Source organism: Lepus europaeus, chromosome 8 (genome assembly GCF_033115175.1).
Source record: "Lepus europaeus isolate LE1 chromosome 8, mLepTim1.pri, whole genome shotgun sequence".
NCBI lineage: Eukaryota > Metazoa > Chordata > Mammalia > Lagomorpha > Leporidae > Lepus > Lepus europaeus.
Window position 1 is genome coordinate 97,426,540 of NC_084834.1, and position 16,883 is coordinate 97,443,422.

General features: G+C 39.0%; 1 protein-coding gene and 1 pseudogene across 1 annotated transcript in view; one reads left to right on the plus strand and one right to left on the minus strand.

Annotated features, from left to right (window-relative positions):
• Positions 1-16,883, minus strand: part of CFAP299 (cilia and flagella associated protein 299) — a 662,045-nt gene that overhangs the window by 598,648 nt on the left and 46,514 nt on the right. The gene's annotated exons all lie outside the window — the stretch shown is intronic.
• On the plus strand, positions 5,979-7,796 carry LOC133765793 (26S proteasome non-ATPase regulatory subunit 4-like; annotated as a pseudogene).

Below are 16,883 nucleotides of genomic sequence, written 5' to 3' on the forward strand. Positions count from 1 at the left end.
TCAACAGAATTGAATCCAAAAAAACATTACAAAAAATCAGCCAAACAAGGAGCTGGTTTTTTGAAAAAATAAACAAAATTGACACCCCATTGACCCAACTAACTAAAAAAAAGAAGAGAAAAGACCCAAATCAATAAGATCAGAGATGAAAAGGGAAACGTAACAACAGACACCACAGAAATAAAAAGAATCATCAGAAATTACTAGAAGGACTTGTATGCCAGCAAAAAGGAATAGTATCAGAAATGGATAGATTCCTGGACACATACAACCTACCTAAATTGATCCAGGAAGACATAGAATACCTAAACAGACCCATAACTGACACAGAAATTGAAACAGTAATAAAGACCCTCCCAACAAAGAAAAGCCCAGGACCAGATGGATTCACTGCTGAGTTCTACCAGACATTTAGAGAAGAACTAACTCCAATTCTTCTCAAACTATTCAGAACAATCGAAAAAGAGGGAATCCTCCCAAATTCTTTCTATGAAGCCACCATCACCTTAATTCCTAAGCCGGAAAAAGATGCAACATTGAAAGAGAATTACAGACCAATATCCCTGATGAACATAGATGCAAAAATCTCAATAAAATTCTGGCCAATAGAATGCAACAACACATCAGAAAAATCATCCACCCAGACCAAGTGGGATTTATCCCTGGTATGCAGGGGTGGTTCAATGTTTGCAAAACAATCAACGTAATACACTACATTAACAGACTGCAGAAGAAAAACCATATGATTCTCTCAATAGATGCAGAGAAATCATTTGATAAAATACAACACCCTTTCCTGATGAAAACTCTAAGCAAACTGGGTATGGAAGGAACAGTCCTCAATACAATCAAAGCAATTTATGAAAAACCCACGGCCAACATCCTATTGAATGGGGAAAAGTTGGAAGCATTTCCGCTGAGATCTGGTACCAGACAGGGAGGCCCCCTCTCACCACTGCTATTCAATATAGTTCTGGAAGTTTTAGCCAGAGCTATTAGGCAAGAAAAAGAAATTAAAGGGATACAAATTGGGAAGGAAGAACTCAAACTATCCCTCTTTGCAGATGATATGATTCTTTATTTAGGGGACCCAAAGAACTCTTCTAAGAGACTATTGGAACTCATAGAAGAGTTTGGCAAAGTAGCAGGATATAAAATCAATGCACAAAAATCAACAGCCTTTGTATGCACAGGCAATTCCACAGCTGAAGAAGAACTTCTAAGATCAATCCCATTCACAATAGCTACAAAAACAATCAAATACCTTGGAATAAACTTAACCAAGGACGTTAAAGATCTCTACGATGAAAACTACAAAACCTTAAAGAAAGAAATAGAAGAGGATACCAAAAAATGGAAAAATCTTCCATGCTCATGGATTGGAAGAATCAATATCATCAAAATGTCTATTCTCCCAAAAGCAATTTATACATTCAATGCAATACCTATCAAGATACTGAAGACCTTCTTCTCAGATCTGGAAAAAATGATGCTGAAATTCATATGGAGAAACAGAAGACCTTGAATAGCCAAAACAATCTTGTACAACAAAAACAAAGCCGGAGGCATCACAGTACCAGATTTCAGGACATACTACAGGGCAATTGTTATCAAAACAGCATGGTACTGGTACAGAAACAGATGGATAGACCAACGGAACAGAATAGAAACACCAGAAATCAATCCAAACATCTACAGCCAACTTATATTTGATCAAGGATCCAAAACCAATCCCTGGAGTAAGGACAGCCTATTCAATAAATGGTGCTGGGAAAATTGGATTTCCACATGCAGAAGCATGAAGCAAGACACCTACCTTTCACCTTACAAAAAAATTCACTCAACATGGATTAAAGACTTAAATCTACAACCCGAAACCATCAAATTATTAGAGAGCATTGGAGAAACCCTGCAAGATATAGGCACAGGCAAAGACTTCTTGGAAAAGACCCCAGGAGCACAGGCAGTCAAAACCAAAATTAACATTTGGGATTGCATCAAATTGAGAAGTTTCTGTACTTCAAAAGAAACAGTCAGGAAAGTTAAGAGGCAACCTACAGAATGGGAAAAAATATTTGCAAACTATACTACAGATAAAGGGTTGATAACCAGAATCTACAAAGAGATCAAGAAAATCCACAACAACAGAACAAACAACCCACTTAAGAGATGGGCCAAGGACCTCAATAGACATTTTTCGAAAGAGGAAATCCAAATGGCCAACAGACACATGAAAAAATGTTCAAGATCACTAGCCATCAGGGAAGTGCAAATCAAAACCACAATGAGGTTCCATCTCACCCCGGTGAGAATGGCTCACATTCAGAAATCTACCAACAACAGATGCTGGAGAGGATGTGGGGGAAAAGGGACACTAACCCACTGTTGGTGGGAATGCAAACTGGTTAAGCCACTATGGAAGTCAGTCTGGAGATTCCTCAGAAACCTGAATATAACCTACCATACAACCCAGCCATACCACTCCTTGGAATTTACCCAAAGGAAATTAATTTGGCAAGCAAAAAAGCCATCTGCACCTTAATGTTTACTGCAGCTCAATTCACAATAGCTAAGACCTGGAACCAACCCAAATTTCCATCAACAGTAGACTGGATAAAGAAATTATGGGACATGTACTCCATAGAATACTATACATCAGTAAGAAACAATGAAATCCGGTCATTTGCAACAAGATGGAGGAATCTGGAAAACATTATGCTGAGTGAATTAAGCCAGTCCCAAAGAGACAAATATCACTTGTTTTCCCTGATCAGCGACAACAGAACACCAAAGGGGAAACCTGTTGAAGTGAAATGGACACTATAAGAAACAATGACCTGATCAGCTCTTGTCCTGACTCTAGATGTACAATGTAATACTTTATCCTTTTTAGTATTTGTTGTTGTTGTTGTTGTTGTTATTGTTCTAGTACTAGTGGTTGAACTCTGTAATTAACACACAATTATTCTTAGGTGTTTAAATTTTAACTGAAAAGTGATTCCTGTTAAATTTAAGAGTGGAAAAAGAGAGGGAGGAGATGTACAATTTGGTACATGCATAATCAGACTTGCCCCAAATGATGGAGTTAGAAATGTACCAGGGGATTCCAATACAATCCCATCAAGGTAGCATGTACCAATGCCATCTCACTACTCCAGGTGATCAATTTCAGTTCACAACCGATGGCTCTGATAGGTCTAAGAATCAAAGGGATCACACAAACAAGACAAGTGTCTGCTAATACTAACTGATAGAATCAAAAAGGGGGAGAAAGATCCAACATGGGACGTGGGATACACAGCAGACTCATAGAATGGCAGATGTCCTAAACAACACTCTGGCCTCAGAATCAGCCCTTAAGGCATTCGGATCTGGCTGAAGAGCCCATGAGAGTATTGTAGGCATGGAAAGCCAAGATACCATGGAAAAAAAAAAAAAAAGAAGAAGAAGACCTAAATGAAAGATCTCTGCGAGTGAGATCCCAGTGGAAAGAACGAGGCCATCAAAGAAGGAGGTACCTTTCTCTGAAGGGAGGAGAGAACTTCCACTTTGACTATGACCCTATTGGAATAAGATCAAAGTCGGTGAACTCTAAAGGCTTCCATAGCCCTAGCAACTCATGACTAGAGCCTAGGGAGATTACTGACGCCATGAACAGGAGTGCCAAATTGTTAAGTCAGCAACAGGAGTCACTGTGTGCTTACATCCATGTGGGATCTGTCCTTAATGTGTTGTCTAATATGCAGTGATGCTATAACTAGTACTGAAACAGTATATTATACTTTGTGTTTCTGTGTGGGTACAAACTGATGTGATCTTTACTAATTATATACTGAATCAATCTTCTGTATATAAAGATAATTGGAAATGAAAAAAAAACCTGGTGTTAAATTGGAAATGGCATAGAAAATTAATTTTTTTTAAAAAAATATTATGTAGGATCTCTGTCTTTAATGTGCTGTACACTCTTATTTAATGCTATAACTAGTATTTCAACAGTATTTTTTTTCACTTTGTGTTGCTCTATGGGGGCAAACTGTTGAAATTGTTACTTAATATATACTAAACTGATCTTCTGTGTATAAAGAGAATTGAAAATGAATCATGATGTGATTGGAAGGGGAGAGGGAGCGGGAAAGGGGGAGGGTTGCGGGTGGGAGGGAAGTTTTGGGAGGGGGAAGCCATTGTAACCCATAAGCTGTACTTTGGAAATTTATATTCATTAAATAAAAGTTTAATAAACAAAAAAAAACTAAAATCTAAGTAACATTATGAAGAAAGTGGCTACAACTTTTTAAAACATGAATTTTAGTTGTACATTGGTTAATTAGCTTAACTATCATTGTATTCTTTATAGAGTTTTTGTAAATTAATTTTAAGCAGTTTAAATGTCTTTTAAGCTCAAAGAAGGTAAGACCTATAACTAAAAGTGACAAAGGTGGCTATATGGCAAATATAAAAATAGCTTATCTAAGCAATGAAGACGCTTACTTCTTCCATAAGAATTAACTGCATATGTGAACATATTCATACAGGTACTTGGCAGAGAAACAATGATATAAAAATATCTGTTGCTAGGTAGATGATGAATGGTTAGATAAATATGATGTTTCCTGAAAATATCAATGCCATCTGTAATTACTTGCTTGTTGGAAATATACATTTACATATATGTACATGTATGAAAGTCCTTCAAAATAGTTGTGAAAATGAAATTAAATAATGTCTATTTTGGTGAAAAACTTTTGAAATCAATATCTAGGAGCTGGCGCCATTGCTCACTTGGTTAATCCTTCGCCTGCAGCGCCAGCATCCCATATAGGCGCCAGATTCTAGTCCTGGTTGCTCCTCTTCCTGTCCAGCTCTCTGCTGTGGCCCAGGAAGGCAGTGGAGAATGGCCCAAGTGCTTGGGCCCCTGCACCCGCATGGGAGACCAGGAAGAAGCACTGGCTCCTGGCTTCGGATCGGCATAGTTCCAGGCATAGCAGCCATTTCGGGGGTGAACCAATGGAAGGAAAATCTTTCTCTTTGTCTCTCTCTCTCACTGTCTAACTCTGTCAAATAAAAAAAAAATCGATATCTAGTTTTTGCATAATATAAATTCTTCACATTGTAAAGACCCTGAATATGTATAGATTTCAAAATTTTTGCACCAAAATAAACATCTTAATTTTATTTCCATTAATTTTTTAAGTACCCTCCTATATGTGTAGGTGTGTGTGTGTGTGTGTGTGTGTGTGTGTGTGGAGAGAGAGAGAGAAGAAAAGGAGAAAAAGCAAAAGAGAGAGGGAAGAAGGAAGGGAAGGAGCAAAAGTTCAATGTGGAGTCTTGGTGGGGTGACAATATTCAACTAGCTAATAGTGAACATAACCAATATCAAATGATTTTCAGGCCTAGTGAGTATATTTAAAGTATTTTTTTCATTTAGTCATACTCTTAATTACACAACAAAATAGCTTTCCATGAGTCACAAATTCTTCCAGTATCTTCGTACATAGATCTTATTAGGAAAATGTTGCATCGGAAATAATTTTTCAATAACAAGTTCCACATGAATATTTATTTAGAAGGATTGTAATTCTAACAAAATAAGATCTAAACATGAAATGTAATCAATTATCTCATAAGTAATCCAGAAATAGAGAAGAATTTCAGCTAATAATATATATACCTAACTGGATATGGAAATTTCATAAGAAATTGGAACCTATTGCTGTTAGAATAAGTAATCTCATTAAGCTACACTTTCTATTGACTAGAGTAATAAATATTACTCTTGTATACACTGCACACGAATCTAAGATGTAGAAATTATTTATCTTTCTAGATGAAAGCATAGAAGAAAATTATCATGATCAAGCTCATGCACCAAAAAATGGCACCTATCAGAGCAAAAATGAAAACAGCAGACTCTTAAACATTAAATTTTGGTTACAGACAGATACAGAGACTTGCTACAGAGAAGGAGGAGCAAGGACATGGGGAGACATGAAGTTCAGTCCTCCTACCAGGTCACCAATGTACAGGGATTGTTGAAAGCTCACAGTGGATCAGAAACCTGAGTTCTGTACCCACCAAAAATAACTTCCAAAATTAAAGACCAAATACTTTTGTAAGGAAATGATAAGGATGGGCCGGTGCTATGTCATAGAAGACTAAGCCTCGGCCTATGTTGCTGGAATCCCATATGTGTGCTGGTTTGTGTCCCGGCTGCTTCTCTTCTGATCTAGCTCTCTGCTATGGCCTAGGAAAGCAATAGAATATGGCCCAAGTCCTTGGGCCCCTGAACCCACATGGGAGTCCCACAAGAAGCTCCTGGCTTCTGGCTTTGGATCAGCCCAGCCCTGGCAGTTGTGGCCATTTGGAAAATGAACCAGTAGATGGAAGATCTCATCCTCCCTCTCTCTGTCTCTCCCTCTCTCTGTCTGTAACTGTACCTCTCAAATAAATAAATTTATTAATTAATTAAAAAAAGAAATGATAGGAATGGGAATTCTTTATTAGAAGGTCAGTTCTAGAATTATTAAGTTATTCATTTAGAAGAAATATTCTACAAGAGATGTAAATCTACACAAAAAGTGAAGACGACCAGTGGCAGACATTGTGGTGCTGCCTAAGCCAGCAGCTGGGCTGCCTGCTTCTCATATCACAGTGCTAGTTTGAGCCCCAGCTATCAAGTTTCCAAATAATACATGTGGGAAGGCAGCAGAAGATGACCTAAGTACTTGGGTCCCTGCCACCAATGTTTTACACCTGAATGAAATTCAGGCTCCTGGCTTCAGCCTGATACAGGCTCACATTTGGGTAGTGAACCAGCAGTTGGAAAATCTCACTCTCTTCCTCTCCTTGTTTGCACTGTCACTTTGCCTTTCAAACAAATAAATCTTCTTTAAAAAAGGAAGATGGGGAGAGCCAGATAAGGAGGGAAGAAGGTGGCAAGATGGTGTTGGCACTATGCCTTGCTGACTCTGAAGCAACCACAGGGGAAGAATCACAAGATGCATATCATTGCCCCATAGAGGACAACGAAAAGGATCTGGTGAAACTGGTTAAACCCCTCAAGAAGAAGAAAGTAAATGCTGACATTATCAATATTAGAAAAGAGCAAGTGAACGCAGAAAAGCTGACAGCCTTTGTAAACACACTGAATGGCAAAGATGGAACTGGTTCTCATCTGGTGAAAGTGCCTCCTGGGCCCAGCTTGGCTGAGGCTCTCATCAGCTTTCCAGCTCTGGCTGGTGCAGGCAGTGCCATGTTGGGTCTCAGTGCCAGTGACTTTGAGTTTGGAGTGGATCCCGGTGGTGATCCTGAGCTGCTCCTGGCCCCGTGTGTCTGTATGGAAGAGCAGCGGCAGCTGCTGAAGGAACAGGCGTGGCAGGCAGCAGTGGTCTCTGCTGCTGAGGCTGTGATTGGCATAGCTGGGGCTGAAGACTCAGACGATGCCTTGCTGAAGATGACCCTCAGCCAGCAAGAGCTTAACTGCTCTGGGTTCTGACGTGAGTGGTATGACTGAGGCAGAGCTGATTGCTATGCCATGCAGATGTTCCTGCAGGGCACAGAGTTTGGCCAGGCAGAATCAGCAGACACTGGTGCCAGCTCAGCCATGGACACATCTGAATCAGCTAAGGAGGAGGAGGATTATGATGTGCTGCAGGACCTGGAGTTCCCTCAGTGTTCTAGAGAACCTTCCAGCTGTGGATCCCAACAATGAAGCCATTCCAAATTCCATGGGCTCCCTGGCCTCCCAGGCCACCTAGAATGGCAGGAAAGGCAAGAGGGAGGAGGACAAGCCATGAGACTAGAAGGAAAGGGTGGCCAATTGCCTAGGGTGGGGTGGGATATAGAGCTACAAATATTGTCTACAACCATTACAACCTACAAAAAGCTTGGCAAGTTTAAAAAAAAAAAAAGTAAAAATGACCAGAAGTTAAAAACATGAAATTAAGTACAAGTAAAATTTTCTTATCTTTAATAAACTCTAAAATTAACTATCTAAGTGAAAATGTTAACAATGTCTTGCAGTATTTGTAGCATGCTTAAAAGGAAAATAGATGACAAGATAGCACAACATGTGGGAAGAATGACTGGAACCATGAAAAGGCTCTTGCATACAAGAAGAGGTTTAATATTATTTGAAGATAGAAGGTAAAGATAACCATCACAGGTGTTTAATAACTACTAATCTTTTTTAAAAGAGCTAACATTCACAAAAAGCTTCCAGGGGCCAGCAGTATGGCATAGTAAGTAAAGCTGCAGCCTATAACACTGGCATCCCATGTGGACAGCAGTTCAAGTCTCAGCTACTCCACTTCCGATCCAGCTCCTAATGCACCTGGAAAAGCAGCAGAGGATAGCCCAAGGGTGTAGCCCCTGCACCCATGTGGAAAACCCGAAAGAAGCTCCTGGCTCCTGGCTTCCATCTGGCCAATGTATGGCTATTGCAGTCATTCCGAGAGTAAACCAGAAGATGGAAGATTCTCTCTCTCTCGCTCACCACCCGCTCTCTCTCTCCTTCTCTCTCTCTGTAACTTTGCCTTTTAAATAAATAAAAATAAATCCTTTTTTAAAAAAGCTTCCAAATGTATTAATCTAATAAGCTAATGTTGAAGATAAAAAGAGCATCCTTTAAAATACATGTAAGAATTCAGGATCAGGCATTTAGCCTAGTACATAAGACACCTGTATCCCACATTGCAGTGCCTAGGTTTGATTCCTGGCTCCAGTTCCTGACTCCAGTGCAGACCCAGGAGGCAATAGTAATCACTCAACTAACTAGGTTACTGACAGCTACATGGAAGACTTAGATTATGTTCACAGCTCCTGGCTCTGATCCACCAGTCCCAGGCCTTGCAGTCATTTGAGGAGTAACAGGAGAAGCAGTGAATGGGAGCAGTTCATTCTCTCTCTCTTTCTCTCTCTCCATACGCCTCTCACATAAATAATTTTCTTTAAAAAATCTAAATTCAGAGATCTTCCTTACCTGGAGCCCCCTCCTGGCTGCTGTGGCAAGAGGTTTCTGGCTTAAATAAATCCTGCTTTGCTCATTCCCTTGTCCACATGGAAATTCTTCTACATGAGACAAGAACTGAGGTCGTCCTCCTTCATTGCCATTTTCAGCTTATCAGCTTGGCACCATGACTCAGATACAACTCCAACATGACTCAGATCCAGTTTTAATTCGACTCCAGCCAGCACTGGCTCACCTTGCCAAATGCATGAGCAAGTGGATTGCTCTTGTTTCTGTTTCTTCTCCGTAGTGTCCCTCTCTCTCAAGAACACCAAGTCCCTATCAGCTAGTTTAAAACACAGATGCCAATTTTAGGATTCAGGGGTCAGGCTTGCTGACTAGGCTGGAGCAATCTCCTGGAGATAAGACTTTATACTTCTTTCTCACCTCTGGGCATGTTGGTCCTGTCCAGCTCAGTTCCCTATCATGGGGATTGGCCCATAGCACAAGACTGGAAGGAGGTCTTAGAGTCACTGAAGAAAAAAGCTGACAAATTGATCTCCAAGGAAAGAAGAACACAATGCAGCTTGATACCCTAATGGGCTGACAGAGTCTGGTGTCCGGTCAAGGAGCCTTTGAGAATCACCAGAGTGCAGCCCTGGCCTACCCTAAAACTATTTTGCAACTGCTCTATTTTATTAGATGAAATGAACAAATACTTTGAAAGATACAAACAACAAAAGCTTACTATGAAGGAGGGAAGGGAAGAGAAGGAGAGGGGATTAAGGGAGAAAATGGAAGGGAAGAGAATTGGAGGAGAGAAAGAGCAGGGGGGTGAATAGAGAAAGTAAGAGGATAGAGAGCCTGATTTTTCTGTTTAAAAAAAATGGTTTTGTAGTTCTCAGCCTTCTCACAAGAAAACTCCAAATATATGTTTCACTAGTGTAAACTTCCAATTAAGGAAGTAACAACATCAACCCTACACAAACATTTCCAGAAAGTAGAAGAGCAGGTAAAACTTCCCAAATCATTTTTGATACCAGAATTATTTGAGACAAAACCAAAAAAAAATACATTTCAAGAAAAGAATGAAGACCAAAAACACTTCATTAAAAATGAGGTAAAAATTCCCAACTAAGAACATTCAAGACAAAATCCTGAGAACTTCCAAGATGGAGGAGTAGGGAAGGAGCTCACTTCTCTGGTCAAGGAGAAGATAGCATAAAAAGTGGAGAGAGTGCAGCAGTCTCAGAGAAGAGTTAGGGAGAAAATGGCAGAGGAAACTATGCAAATTAGAGGGACACAGTGGACCCATGTAGAGGGCGTGGATGCCTACAACTCAGAACCACAGCAGCCAAGAGCCTACGCCTTAGTATTGGAGAGTGAGGTGAGTTCAGAGTACAGCAGGCCAAGCCACTGGCAATAAAGCTGCAGGAAGAACCTAGAGGGAACCCAGCTTGGAGGCCCCTGGGGGATAGTGTACCTGCAAAACTAGAGGAGAAAAAAAAAAGAGGGATATGTTTCTCTCTCCCAATCACCTTACAATGGCATTCTGTAACAAGTGATAGAGCAGGCACCATTGTGCACATAGGTAACAGCTTCACCAGCTCATGTTCATGTCCAGCAACCAGCCAAGTGGAGATTCCTGACTCTGGTGGGGAGAACTAACAGGGGGATGGGTGCTCATGACTGTGGGAGGTTTGTGTGCCAGGACTCTAAAAAAAACTGAGGCTGTGTGGGAGGACTCACAGTGTGGGACTTCGGCAGTCATTGTGTTTGAGATTCCACATAGTCAGGGCTTCCTGGTTACCTGGTGAGGAACATTGCTGAAAATTCTGGGCTTACACTGAGGACTGCAGAGATCCTTTGTGTGATCCTTGGGGCAGAGCAGACGAATATTACACCCACTGGGGCTAACAATCAGGCTGCTTTCCTTTGAGTAGAGGAGATCATCTGGATGAAATATACCTTCCTTCTGACAAAAAAAAAAGAGGAGATTTACTTCACCAAACTTGGATGTGTCACATTAGACACACTCTTCACCCTGGAAATCTGAAAAGAGATCCCTGGCCCACCCACCACATGCTTTAGATATTCACTAAAAGCAGAAACTCCACTTATCTACAGAGGAATAGCACAAAGATAAAAGCCACCACAGAGAAAAAGCAAAGAAGAAATCAATGAATATCTCCACAAATGCCAAATAACAAACACACCAATTCAAGAAACAAGAATAAGGAAGACAACATGATGCCCCAAAAGGAACACAACATTTCAATACTAGGTTGTGATGATGAGACTGAAAAAATGCAAGAAATTGAATTCAAAAAAATTGATCATACGATTGTAAAAGTAATCAGAAGCAAATGCATGAATTACTGAAATCCATACAGCACATGAAACAAAATTTCTCTCATGAAATTGAGATATTACAGAGAAATCAAAATGAAATGAAGAATTCAACAGAACAAATAAAACATGCAGTGAAAACCTTAACATAACAATCAGTGAGGCAGAGGAAAGAATATTCAACTTAGAAGACAAAATACATAAAATTATAAGTCAGACCAAACACAAGAAGAGAAAATTAGAAAACTACAAAACACTATTGGGAATCTACAGGATACTATCAAATGACCCAACATTTGGATTCTATGAGTTCCTGAAGGTGTAGAAAGAGAAAGAATTAGAAGGTTTTTTAGTGAAATAATAACAGAAAACTTCCCTAATTTGGAGAAAGAAATAGACATCCCAGTACAGGAAGCACGAAGAACTCCAAATTGACATGACCAGAAAAGATCCTCACCACAACACATTGTGGTCAAACTCACCACAGTAAAACATAAAGAAAAGATTTTAAAATGTGTATGAGAGAAATGACAGATTACTTTCAGAGGATCTCCAGTTTCACTCACAACAGACTTCTCATCAGAAACCCTACAGACTAGGAGAGAATGGTGAGATATATTCCAAGTTTTAAGAGAAAATAACTGTCAACCCAGAATATTATACCCTACAAAGTTCTCATTTATGAATGAAGGTGAAATAAAGACATTCCATAACAAACAAAAATTGAAAGAATTTGTCACCACCCATTCAGCCTTACAAAGATGCTTAAAGTTGTTCTGCATACAGAAACACAGAAATACAGTAATCACTATGAAAGAAGGTAAAAGAAGAAAATCTCCCAGTAAAAGTTCAAAGGAAATTCAAAGTAAAAAGTAGGAATATTTTTGAAAAATGGCAGGGCAAAGTTGTTACTTATCAATTGTCATCTTGAATTTAAATGGCCACAACTCTCCAGTTAAAAGATACAGATTGGACAAATGTATTAAAAGCCAAAACACATCTTTTTGCTACCTACAAGAAACACATTTGAGCAACAAAGAGTCATGCAAACTGAAAGTGAAAGGATGGAAAAAGATATTCCATTCCAACAGAAACAAAAATAGAGCTGGTGTAGTCATCCTAATATCAGGCAAAATAGAATTTAACACAAAAACTGATAAAAGAGACAGAGAAGGGCACCAAATAATGATTAAGGGGTCATTTCAACAGGAAGATGCAACTATCATAATTTAAGAGAAAATCTTATATATTCATCTAATTATGGAGCACCTGGCTATTTAAAAGAAATGTTAAAGAATCTAAAGGGATATATAGACTCCAATACAATAGTAATGAGGAACTTCAATACCCCACTTTCAGCAATGGGCAGATCAACCAGGCAGAAAATTAGCAAGGAAACAGAGATTTAATTGACACTATAGACCAAATGGACCTAACATGTATCTACAGAACTTTTCATCCTACAGTTGCAGAATCTCACTACAGCTGCAATCTTCTCACTAGTGCATGGAACTTTCTCTAGGATTACCACATACTAGGCCATAAAACAAGTCTCATCAAATTCAAAAAAATCAAAATAATACCATGCATCTTCTCAGACCACAATGGAATGAAGCTGGAAATTGGAAACTCAGGAATCTCTATAATATGTGCAAACACATGGAGACTGAACAACATGCTCCTGAATGAAGAATGGGTTATAGAAGAAATCAAAGGAGAAATCAAAAAATTTCTGGAAACAAATGAGGATGACAATACAAAATATAAAAAGTTATAGAATATAGCAAAAGCAGTGTTAAGAGGAAGTTATAGCAATTGGTGCCTACATCAAGAAAATAGAGGGGGCCAGTGCTGTGGCACAGCAGGTTAACGCCCTGGCCTAAAGCACCAGCATCCCATATGGGCACCAGTTCGAGACCCAGCTACTCCACTTCTAATCCAGCTCTCTGCTGTGGCCTGGGATAGCAGTGAAAGATGGCCCAAGTCCTTGGACCCTTGCACTAAGTGGGAGACATGGAAGAAGCTCCTGGCTCCTGGCTTTGGATCGGCGCATCTCCATCCATTGCAGCCAATTGGAGAGTGAACCAGTGGATAGAAGACCTCTCTCTCTCTCTCTCTCTCTCTCTCTCTCTGTGTGTGTGTGTGTGTGTAACTCTTACTTTCAAATAAATAATTTAAAAAAAAAGGAAAATGGAAAGATACCAAATAAATGACCTATCAATCCAACTCAAGGATCTAGAAAAACAACAGCAAACCAAACCCAAAACTAGTAGAAGAAAATAAATAATTATAATTAGAGAAGAAATCAACAAAACTAAATTGAATTAAAAAATACAAAAGATCGGCAAAACAAAGAGTTGGTTTTTTGAAAAAATAAACCAAATTGACACCATTGGCCCAACTACCCCAAAAAAGGAGAGAAGATCCAAGTTAATAAAATTAGAGATGAAAAAGGAAATGTTACAACAGATGCCACAGAAATAGAGAGAGTCATCTAAATTGCCACAAAGAACTTTATGCCAACAAATTGGGAAACCTAGAAGATGTGGATAGATTCCTGGAAACATATAACCTACCTAAGTAGAGCCATGAAGACATGGAAAATCTAAACAGACCCATAACCAAGTTGGAAACTGATCAGTAATAAAGACTTTCCCAACAAAGAAAAGTCCAGGACTGGATGTCTTCACTGTTGAATTCTACCAGACATTTAAAGGATAACTAACACCAATTCTTCTCAACTTATTCAAAACAATTGAGAGGTAGGGAATCCTCCCAAATTCTTTCTATGAAGCCAGCATCACCTTAATTCCTAAGCCTGAAAAAGATGCAACAGAGAAAGAGAACGACAGACTAATTTCCATGATGAACATAGACACAAAAATCCTCAACAAAATTCTAGTCAGTCAAATCCAACGACACAACCAGGGATTTATCTCAGGTATGCAGGGATAGTTCAACATTTGCAAATCAATCAATGTGATACATCACAATAACTGCAGAACAAAAATCATATGATAACCTCAATAGATGTAGAGAGGCATTGATAAAATACAACACCCGTGCATGATGAAAACCCTAAGCAAATTGGGTATAGAAGAAACATTCCTCAACACATTCAAGGCAGTTTATGAAAAAACCACAGACAGTGTCCTATTGAATGGGGAAAAGTTAGAAGCATTACCACTGAGATCCACTACCAAACAAGGATGCCCACTCTCAACAATGCTATTCAATATCGTCCTGGAAGTTTTAGCCAGAACCATCAAGAAAAAGAAATCAAAGGGATACAAATTGGTAAGGAGGATGTCAAGCTATCCCTAGTTGCAGATTACATGATTCATATATATATATATATATATATATATATGCAATCCAAAATACTCTACCAAAATACTATTGGAAATCGTAGGACAGTTTGGTGAGTTAGCAAGATATAACATCAATATACAAAAATCCACAGCCTTTGTATACACAGATAATGCCAAGGCTAAAAATGAGCTTCTGGCCAGCGCCACAGCTCACTTGGCTAATCCTCTGCCTGCAGCACTGGCACCCCAGGTTCTAGTCCCGGTTGGGGTGCTGGATTCTGTCCCGGTTGCCTTTCTTCCAGTCGAGCTCTCTGCTGTGGCCCAGGAAGGCAGTGGAGGATGGCCCAAGTGCTTGGGCCCTGCACCTACATGGGATACCAGGAGGAAGCACCTGGCTCCAGGATTTGGGTCGTCGCAGTGCGCCGGCCATAACAGCCATTTGGGGGGTGAACCAATGGAAGGGAGATTTTTCTCTCTGTCTCTCTCTCTCTCTCACTGTCTAACTCTGCCTGTCCAAAAAAAAAAAAAAAATGAGCTTCTAAGATCATTCTCATTCACAATAGCTACAAAAATATCAAATACCTTAGAATAAATTTAGCCAAGGATGTCAAAGATCTCTTCAATGAGAACTACAAACATTAAAGAAATTAATAGAAGAAGATACAGAAAACTGGAAAAACCTTCCATGTTCATGGATTGGAAAAATGAATATCATCAAAATGTCCATTCTACCAAAACAATTTACAGATTCAATGAGATACCAATCATAATACCAAAGACATTCTTCCCAGATGTAGATAAAATGATGCTGAAATTCATATGGAAACATAGCAGACCTCCAATATCTAAATCAATCTTATACAACAAAAACAAAGCCAGAGGCATCATAATACCAGATTTGAAAACATACTATGACTGTATTCCTAAAGCAGTACCTATAAAATTTGTATTCATTAAATAAAAAGCCTTCTTTAAAGAAAGACATACTACAAGGCAGTTATAATCAAAACAGCCTGATATTGGTACAAAAATGAATGGATAGACCAATGGAATAGAATAGGAACTCTGGAAATCAATCTAAGCATCTATAACCAAATTATATTTAATCACTGGAGCAAGAACAATCTTTTCAACAAATGCTGTGGGGAAAACTGGAAGTATGAAGCAAGTCCCCTACCTTACACCTAACATAAAAATCCACTCAAAATGGATTAAAGATCTAAATCTATGACCTGACACAATGAAATTATTAGAGAACATTGGGGAAACCCTGCAAGACATTGGTAAAGGCAAAGAATTCTTAGAAAAGACCCCAGAAGCACAGGCATTCAAAGCCAAAATTAACAAATGGGATTCCATCAAATTGAGAAGTTTCTGTACTACACAAGGAACACTCAGCAAAATAAAGTGGCAACCGACAGAATGGGAAAAATTATTTGTAAACTATGCAACTGATAAAGGATTAATAACCAGAATATACAAAGAGATCAAGAAACTTCACAAAAATAAACAAACAACCCAGTTAAGAGATGGGCAAAGGATTTAAACAGACATTTTTCAAAAGAGGAAATCCAAATGGCCAACAGACACATAAAGAAGATTTTCAGGATCACTAGCCATCAGGGAAAGCAAACCAAAACCACAAAGAGGTTTCAACTCACCCCAATTAGAATGGCTTTCATACAGAAATCAACAAACAAATGCTGGCGAGGGTATGGGGGGAAAGGTACCCTAATCCACTGTTGGTGGGAATGTAAACTGGTAAAACCACGATGGAAAGCAGTATGGAGAACCTCAAAAATCTGAATATAGTCCTACCATATGACTCAGCCAGCCCACTCCTGGGAATTTACCCAGGGGAAATTAAATCAATAAATAAAAGAGTTATCTGCACCCCCATGTTTATTACAGCTCAATTCATAATAGCTAAGACATGGAATCAACCTAAATGCCTGTCAACCGAAGACTGGAAAAGAAATTAAAGGATACGTACCCCAGGGAATACTACACAATAGTAATTAAAAAAAATGAAATCTGATCATTTGCAACAAAATGGGTGAATCTGGAAAACATTATATTTAGTGAAATAAGCCAGTCTCAAAGGGACAAATACTATACATTCTCCCTGATCTGTAAGAACTAATAGAGCACCTAAAACGAAATTTGTAGACGTGATATTGACACTTCGAGAAGGGATAACTTGAGCTGCCCTTGTGCTGTCAAGGAACTTTTTTTTCTTTGCTTTTTTTTTTTTTTTCTCTTCTTCATATTATATG